General features: G+C 40.1%; 1 protein-coding gene across 2 annotated transcripts in view; it reads left to right on the top strand.

Annotated features, from left to right (window-relative positions):
* IL12RB2 (interleukin 12 receptor subunit beta 2) overlaps positions 1-9,098 on the top strand; it is an 83,375-nt gene that overhangs the window by 1,362 nt on the left and 72,915 nt on the right. The window contains exon 1 of one of the 2 annotated variants that reach the window (XM_081490715.1): positions 6,495-7,846. The exons of the other annotated variant lie outside the window; for it this stretch is intronic. The gene's annotated coding sequence lies outside the window, so the exon portion shown is untranslated. Of the gene's footprint in view, positions 1-6,494; positions 7,847-9,098 lie in introns of those variants that run through there. 2 annotated transcript variants of the gene reach the window in all.

Here is a 9,098-nt window from a genome sequence, read left to right as displayed (position 1 = left end):
TCTGACTCAGAACATCATATCCACTGCCACTTGGGTAAACAAACATTAGATTTTAGTTCCCATTAGCAAGGAATGGTACAGTGCCCTATTTCTATGTCCAGCATATAACTAAAAGGACCTTAGTGGCTGAGAACTGACACTCTTCCCCTCCATTTTAATGTGAAATTCTCAACTCATTACTGTCACTTTCTTGGGCACAGAAAACTGGTAAAGAAGTTGCAACATTCTTTTATCATGTATCATGTTTCTTGAAAGTCATGATGTTTACATAAATCCCCAAATTTTGGCAAGCTCCGAATCTTTCCTGCATTAGAATTGAGTTACAGTGTAGAAAAATTCTAAAGCACGTATGAGATTTTTATGGGAGAAAAATCCTATAAGTACAGTAGATGTTGTACATCATTTCTCAATTGTGGACTTTTTGTTGTTGTTGTACCTGCTTTGTTCTTTGGCCAATTATTTGTCATCTTTGCAATTACACTTGCAACACTGCTCTTAACTTCTGCATGTACATTTGTGTAGGCTAAATCCCAAAGAAAGAAAGCCAAATCCCAAAGAAGCCTGGTCCAATTTTCTTTGTCCTTGGAACATTATGGTGCTCTTTGCTAATGGTAATGATGTTTTCTAAGTATGTATTGAAAATCTGTTATGTTCAAGACATTGTGCTCATCATTGTAATAAATATAAAGAGATGTAAGTCTCAGTTCCTGTCCTCAAGTTAAAACTGTTTGCGTGCATGCTCAGTCGCAAAGTTGTGTCTGACTCTTTTGTGACCCCATGGACAGTAGCCCACCAGGCTCCTCTGTCCATGGGATTTCCCAGCCAAGAAAGCTGGAGTGGGTTGCCATTTCCTTAACTAGGGGATCTTCCCGACCCAGGGATCGAATCCACACCTCCTGCATTGCAGATGGATTCTTTACGACTGAGCCACTTTGTCATAAATGATAGGTGGCATAAAATCACCTTTTATGTAGCAGGTATAGGATCTAGTTTTAATCAAACTAATCCTTCAGTGGTGAGCCAGATGAATGGGCCAAGAGAGAGGTCAAAAAGCAAGACTGTCTAACTTAATTCTAACAATGTCCTTGATAAGTAAGTGATATTATCTTTTTTCTTATAATAAGAATAATAATGGATGATAATATTTACTGAGCTCTTGCTATATACCAGGCACTTTGCTAAGAGCTTCTCATTTAACTCCCACAATAATCCTGTGAAGTAGGTGCTATTTTTATTTTATAATTGAGGAAACTCAAGAATGGAAGGTGGTTCTAATTTGTCTAATTCTGAATTTACTTCTTGTTTTTCTTATTATTGTGATCAACTTGCAGATTTCTCCACTTGTAGAATAGAGATACCAATAGTTAACTTTATTTAGTAGAAAGCAAATATTAAAAACTCTGCATTTTGGTAAATTGCTAAATAAAAGCCTATAAAAGATTATTAAGACTAGAATCTTAATTTACATCTCTTTTGCAGTAATATGCAGAAGAAAAGGAAAATATTAAGTAAAACATCAGGCAGAGATGCTGAAACCTTAAGCTGTTTGTGCAGAGGTTTTGGCTGAATTATTAGTTTATAGAAGAAGCCTTGAGGAGTATTGTAGCATGGTGATCACTGGTCTTAGTCCCCCCAGCCCCCACCCAGAGTGCCTCCAATGATATTAAGATAATTGTGAAATTCCTAGAAAACTCTTAGAACAAAGTAATCATAATGTGTTTTAATGTTTTTAATGCCCCATAGCACTCAGAAAAGACTCAAGGGTTGATGTTACAAAACTTGCCAAGATTTTGCAAGATCCAAGGATAAGCCTGCCACTCCCATGCCATTGCCCACAAATAGAGACTTCAAGGTTGAATGTGTCCAAGGAGAGACCTTTCCAATAAACTAATGAAGAAAAGTTAAGAGAGAGAGAGATTTAATTTTCTCATTAAATATGGATTGCCATTTTTCAAAGTTGCATGCAATGATGACATGATTAGAAGTGGAAAAACCAGGATGGCACCCAGCCCCAGGATGGTCCTCTGGCCCCACATACCATGCTGTTTTCAGAATACCATCCTCTCCATGAAAAGATGGCTTCTTTTATTTATAACTCTTGAAGTATCCAGAGAGCAAAAATAGAGAAGGTTGGATTGTTGAAACTTAATTGAACAAGTGCCTTGAAAATTGTAGCCTTGTGGAGCTAAACGAAGAAATAAAAAACGTTGCAAACAACACCAGTTGATTTGCAAATACCTTGTTTTTTCAAGACTCCATCCATGTCTGATGTCTTCTTCTTTTATTTCCTTTTTATTTCTCTATTGTAGGAGTGCTTGTTCAATTTATAAGACAGTTCACAGTATACATGATTCTACGGTTGGGTCCTGATAAGATTCCCTAATATGTTTTAAATGTAATTTGTTTACACACAACATGTCTGGAGCCTGCCTGTTATGTCCAGTGTGATATATCTGAAGTGGAAATGAAACAAATAGGACTGAGAAATAGAACATTCTAGAAAAATAGGAAAGAAGGGAGAAAAGCAAAGGGGATCTTTGTTAAGGAAAATGATAAAGAAATCATAAAGAGGGAAAGGAGAAAACACTCTGAAATTTTAAAAAAGAGAGAAAGGAACCCCTGAATTCAAGAGAAGAAAGTTCCTGTACATGGGTAAAATTTGGACTACAGATGCTTACCGGTGAGATAGGCAAAAGTTCAAGAGAGCGTCAGCAGCTGCATGAGAAAGAAAAACAGGTGTGTGTCCAATTTGGCTCCTGTAATGGCGGTTGGAACTGTTGGTTAAAAAGAAGAAAAAGAAGAGGGTGTTGACATGGTTACTTTCCTTCCCCTTTAAGCCATCTGGGATTTCCAGGTGGCACAGTGATAAAGAATCTGCCTGCTAATGCAGAAGATGCAGAAGATATGTGTTTGATCCATGAATTGGAAAGATTCCTTGGAAGAGGAAATGGCAATCCATGCCAGTATTCTTGCCTGGGGAATCCCATGGATAGAGGAGCCTGGAGGGCTATAGTCCATTGGGTCACTGAATCAGACACAGCTGACCGTGCATGCATTAAGCCATCTGACGTGACTTTATGAAGGAGCTGATTAGATAATCTGGGGCTTGTGGGCCAGGATTTGTCCATATTATGGCTTGTTAGATTTTTCAAAAAATGGTAGTCTTAGAAGCAAAATGGAGATGATGCTTTGGGTAAGGAACTCTTTTTCATAACATCACTTGTGAAAGGCTTGAGGAGGAGAAGTTTGGCTCCAAAGGCTGAGTTTCAAGTTAGCTATTTGGTGGACTTTTCCTTTTCTATCCTTACAGTGGAATAGACCATTAGAAATGGATACATATTGTACACACACTGAGTTTTGTCATTTGATCTTTGTTTGAGGGAAGTACGTGATTCAACCTTCTGAACACTAAAGCATTAGGCACTGTAAGTGCTTTACTAGATGGGTATAATAAAGACTGGATGTAATGTACATTGACCATAATAAGAGATCAACAAACAAATTCCTGTTAGTATTAAGAGCATTGTTCATATTAGTTCTAGTTCTAGTTTTATGCTGCTACTATTGCTACTGATCAGAAGCAATTGTACCTGCAAGAAGTAATGTTGGATTAGAAATTGGGAGACCTTCATTCTGATCTGGATTCTCCTATTAATGTGACCTTTGGCAAGTTGCTTCCTTTCTTTACGGCTCAGTTTATCTACCTATAAAATGAGGAATGTAGAATATATGACTTCCAAAGTGTTGTCTTTATATACTGATTTGCTACCAGTAAGACACGCCTGTCCATTACTTTGCCAGCAAAAGAGAAGGATTTTGTACCCCGCCTCAGCAAATCAACTGGGTAATTAACAGTCTGTATTTGTAAGGCAGACAGCCTTCATGCACGTTCAGAACAATCACTTTCTTGTTCTGTGGTGGCCCAGACCCTGTGGTGGCCCAGACTCAAATGTAAGCTGTTGGGAGGGGAGGGGAGCAGTAGGGCATTGTTTTTATTAACTAATCTTTGAGGTTCCTTCCTCTTCTGAGTTCTTAAATTGTTTGAAAGCCAGGGTTAAGATTAACTAACATATGACCTTTTACCTAGTCTAACAAAACATACAATTCAAGTACGTTGAAAGTCATAAGCGATTTAGAAAAGAGATGCAAAACCTAGATCCAGAAGGAAAGGGGAAGCTAGTCTCAGTGGAGTGCCTACCCTGTGCTGGATATTCTCAGGAGTCCATGACATGGACATATTCATCCTCCCAGTAACTTGGTCTAGGTAGGTATCCCTGTACTTTTGGCATGAATGAGTAAATGGCACCCTGACAGTTAACAGCACACAGTGGAACTGAGACTCTCTAGCCTTTTTCTTTTCCACCATACCATGCTGTCCCTTGAGCTTCCTATGGTGCTACAGAAGAAAAGCAATGTGGAAATAGGAAGAGTTCCTGCCTACATGAAATTACCACCTGTGGTGAGGGTTTTTCCTAGCCTAGGCAAATATGATTTTGAAGTAGCTGCTTATTTTGTGCTTCTTCCTGGAGCAGTGGGGAAAGAGAGGCTCATGGAGGGGGAATTCTTTCTCTGCCCTCCTGTCAATGGCTATATTTCTGGCTGGTCCCTGCCTCCCTCACTGAGATGTTGTTTTCACTGTCTGGAAATTGTCACCACTTGAGTGATGAGTCAATGACAGCACACTTTGATTTTCTGATTCAAGACAGAGTTGTAGTTTTAATATCGACCCTCCAGGCAGACTGTATGAAGGATGTTTACAGTTGATAGAAGGTTTCATTTTATTGGAAGATACCTCATTTACTTGAAGGTCTTTGGGGTTGTGAGTTTCTTATAAATGAAGAAATTGTTTTACCTGGTCATTCAGAGAAAATAAGCATGTTTTTGTTTGAATCAGTGTACTATGTAAACTCAAATCCTCTATTTTGCCTATTTCATATGTAGGTGTATATATATATATATATTTCATATACATATTTGCATTTAAAAATTCTTATAACAAACTAATATTTTACTATTCAGAGAATGTTATAACTTCATAAGTTGCAATGCACGTTGAAAAATAATACCCTGTGGACACCCTTTGCAGTTAGGGAGCAGAAACCTATTTATCCCTATATATCTGTTCATTCAGTTATCTTCTAGTTCAATCCATTATTTCCTTTATGCCAGAATATTCCAAAGTTTAATGAAAACTAGCTAATTTTAAACTGAACTAAGATAGCTACAAGAAAAGGTAGCAAGATGAGATTTAATGTAGTTTTAATGTATTGTAGTTATTTTAAACTAGAAGTAAAAAACAGAAAAACCATTTAAGTTTCATTCAGTTCAGCATGTGTCTTTTATTTTTAAACATCACTGTCTGGATGTGGACAGTGTTGGTCCTAAATACTTCTTTTTATTTTTTGGCTATGTAACATGAATCTTAGTTCCTCCACCAGGGATCAAACTTGTGCCCCTTGCATTGGAAGCGTAGAGTCTTAACCACTAGACCACCAGGGAACTCACCAGCACATGTCTTCTATGTGCCACAAATTGTGGCTTCTGCCCATGAGGAGCTTGCAAGATAATGGAAGAGATAGGCAGATACCTAAAGAAATTAGTTCTACTTACTATAGCAGGTGCTAAGATAGGAGGATGCCAGAATGCTATGAAGATACAAGTAGGATACAAGATACAGTCTGACCAAAAGACATCAGTAAGGCTTGTAAGATCTGGCTACTTCTTTCCATCTCTTCTGCTATCCCTGTGGTCCACATCACCAGTATTGCCTGCCTGGATGTTCCCAGTTGCTTCCTAACTGGTCTGCTTGCTTTGACTCCAGCCTCCAAACTCCAGACTAGTTTTTCTGTTTGCTTTTGTATTTGTGTGTATGTTTTATATAATTCATATCTTGTTTCACCCTAACTAAAACCCAGTTAAATAAATAAATAAAACCGCTAATTATACACAGTGGTTTCCCATTGATTGGAGAGTAAAATCCAGGCTCCTTTCCATGGCAAACAAATCCATGGCAGATCTGGCTCCTGCCTTCTCCTACAATTTCATTTCATATGACTCTGCACACAGTTACTTTCCCCAGCTACTCTGACCTTATTTCTGTGCCTCAACCATAGCAAGCCTGTTCCTCTGCCTTCAGGCTTTGCACTCAATATTTATTCTGCCAGGAAAAGTCTTTCTGAGCCTTCAGCTGGCCTGTGCCAATCGCAGCTCAAGTTTCACCTCCTAGAAACGCCTTCATTGTCCCGCTTCTCGGCGCCCCAGGGACTCTCTCCCCTTAGCCTCTCTTAATCTTTTGCCATTATCTTAATGTATGTGTTTGTTATTTATTTACTTTTTGTCTACCTATTCCAGAATGTTGGCTCCATGCAAGCTGAAACTCTGTCTTGTTCTCAATTCTCAAGTCCTTGGCACCTGGCAACTGCTAAATTCTTATTTATTGAGTAAATGACAGAATAAAGTGTCTGAGCTGAGATGGGATACATGAGTAAGACTTAGGCAGTCCAAGAACAGTGGAAAGGTAAGAGAATAGCATGAACAAAAACACAGAAGCATGAAGTGGCATGGGATGTGGGGAAACCAGGAGCAGCTCAGTGTTACTAGGCAGTAGTGTCAGTAGTGGTGGACGTAGCTGGTGATGAAGACAGGAATTACTGGTCACAGAAGCCACTGAATGCCATGACCTTGGCCTTTATGATTTAGAGAGAGCTAAACTGTCAGATTTCAATTTAGGTCAGTGTTTCTCAGACATTTTAAACTGAGACTCAGAGAATACATGTTATATTTTCTGCAAACTGAGATTCATCTCCAGATTTCAGAGGCCACCATGTTTTTTGGCCCATAGCCCCTTTCTCCATCTTCAAAGGCAGCAGCTACAGTCCTCACATCACAGCTTTCTGACCAATTCTTCGCCCCCCTCATCCACTTTTAAGGACTCATACAATTAGGTTGGGCCCTTGTGGCTCAGATAGTAAAGAATCTGCCTGCAATGTAGGAGATCTGGGTTCAGTCCCTGGGTCAAGAAGATACCCTGGAGAAAGGAATCACAACCCACTCCAGTATTCTTGCCTGGAGAATCCCATGGACAGAGGAGCCTGGCGGGCAACAGTCCATGGGGTCACAAAGAGTCAGACACAACTAAGAGACTAGCAAATTTTCACTTGGGTATCCAGGGTAATCACCGTATACCTCAGGGTCCCTGACTTTAATCACATCTCCAAAGTCCCTTTGTCACGTAACACAATGTATTTATTCACAGGTTCTGTGGCTTAGAGCATGGACATCTTTGGTGGACCACTATGCTGCAGGGCCCACAGGGATGTTTATAGGGGATTTTCTATAACTCACATTCCTTCCCCCCTCCCTCCCTCCTTCCCTTCTTTCTTTCAACGCTTATAAGGCCTTTCTTTTCTAAGGCCAAGTGCTCACATACAGCGGTGAGCAAGACAGTCAGTGTTCATGGTGGCTTAAATTCTAACAGAAAGGTAGATGACTGATAAGCAATCAAAACAGGAGATTGTTTGATGATGTAAGTAAAGTGATGCGTAGAAAGGAACTGGGCAAGACCACTTTGGCCGAGTGGTCAGCGAGGGGCTCTCTGAGGAAGTGACCCACGATCTGAGATCTGAAGGATGTGAGTCAGTCAGCCGCTAAGAGCCAGGGGAAGACGATTCTAGCAGAGGGAATGAAAAGTGCAAAGTCCCCGGAGCAGCAGAGGGCGTGTCTTGTTCAAGGAACAGTCTGAAGGCCAATGTGAATGAAGCAGAACAGCAAGGCAAAAAAGTAGAGCAAATGATGGTGGCAAGACAGGAGACGTGAAGCCAGCCAGTGGCTGAAAGAGTCATGTATGGTAAGGACTTGGGATTTTTTTCTAACAGCAAGGGGGATCCACTGATGGGTTTTAAACAGATAGGAAGCAGGGAACATAATCCAATTTATGTTTTTTAAAGGTAGTCAGCTATGTGAAAATGACTTAGAAAGGGGCAGGGATGGACTCGAGAGACACATTAAGGAGCTACTGCAGTCATCTGGGGGAGAGATGACAACTGAAGTTTGGACTGGGGTGAGGACGGTGAAAGGAATGATCTGTGATGTATTCGGGAGGTAAAATTGACAGGACTTAGTGGTGATTTGGCTGTGGGGTATGAGAGGGTGGAATGAAGGATGACAGCTAGGTTTTTTTTAGCAATTCACAGGATAAAAATTTTATTCACAGAGGTAGAAAGGGCTGGAGGAAGAACCAGTTTGGAGAAAGGAGACCAAAGTTCAATTTGAACATGTTAATATGGAGCAGTCACATCCGAGAAGTGATGCCAAGGAGACAAACATAGGAGAGTGGCACTCAGTGCAGTGTCTGAGTTGAAGATAAGCATCTGAGAGTCTAGCTTACAGATGGTGTCGAGAGCCAAGAGACCAGATGAAATCCCTCAGGAGAGAGTAGAAATAGAGAAAAAAAAAATGTCTTGATTGCTGAGGTCCTCCAAGACTTTCAAGTCAGGAGGAAAAGGATGAGCCACCAGAAAAGGGTATTGAAAAGATGCTAATATTATTTGGAGGCTTCCCTGAGTAATGACTAAGTTAAAAGTACCGGAGTCAAAAAAGCTAGGGGGTATTTTCCAGGAAGCTCACTAGAGCAGGACTGTAGTATCGCTAGCACTGAACACCGTGCCTGGCATGTGAAAGGTAACCATCACTGTTGAATGAATAAGTCAACTTTTCTGAGGCTCTTCTGGGCATGAGAATAAGAGGTGGACATTTGCATTGGCTGGTTGCCAATGGCCCAACATCACACAGCTTTTCAGCCTGCTTCATGAATTTCTGGCCCACTTTTGATAGAATTTAGAGAATTTCTAGAGCCATTCCTTAAGTTTATATTTGGAAACAAACAGAAATCACCAACTTGCATTTTCCAAATCATTTAAGATAAAAATACTCAGTAAAATAAATAAGTAATGAATAAACAAGCAAACAAGTAAAATTGAACTTATGGAAAACCCAAACAGCCCCCTTAGAACCTTTGGAATTCTTTTCTTACTGCCAAGGAAATCAGTCTTTTACCGAGTTCTGGAGTGTGGGGGATAGTAGTGGTTATGAACCACGTT

This window comes from Giraffa tippelskirchi, chromosome 5 (assembly GCF_054371585.1).
Source record: "Giraffa tippelskirchi isolate mGirTip1 chromosome 5, T2T-mGirTip1v1.2.pri, whole genome shotgun sequence".
Taxonomy (NCBI): Eukaryota; Metazoa; Chordata; class Mammalia; order Artiodactyla; family Giraffidae; genus Giraffa; species Giraffa tippelskirchi.
Note: the sequence above shows the minus strand (reverse complement) of the source record. Positions and strands in the feature narration are given on the sequence as shown.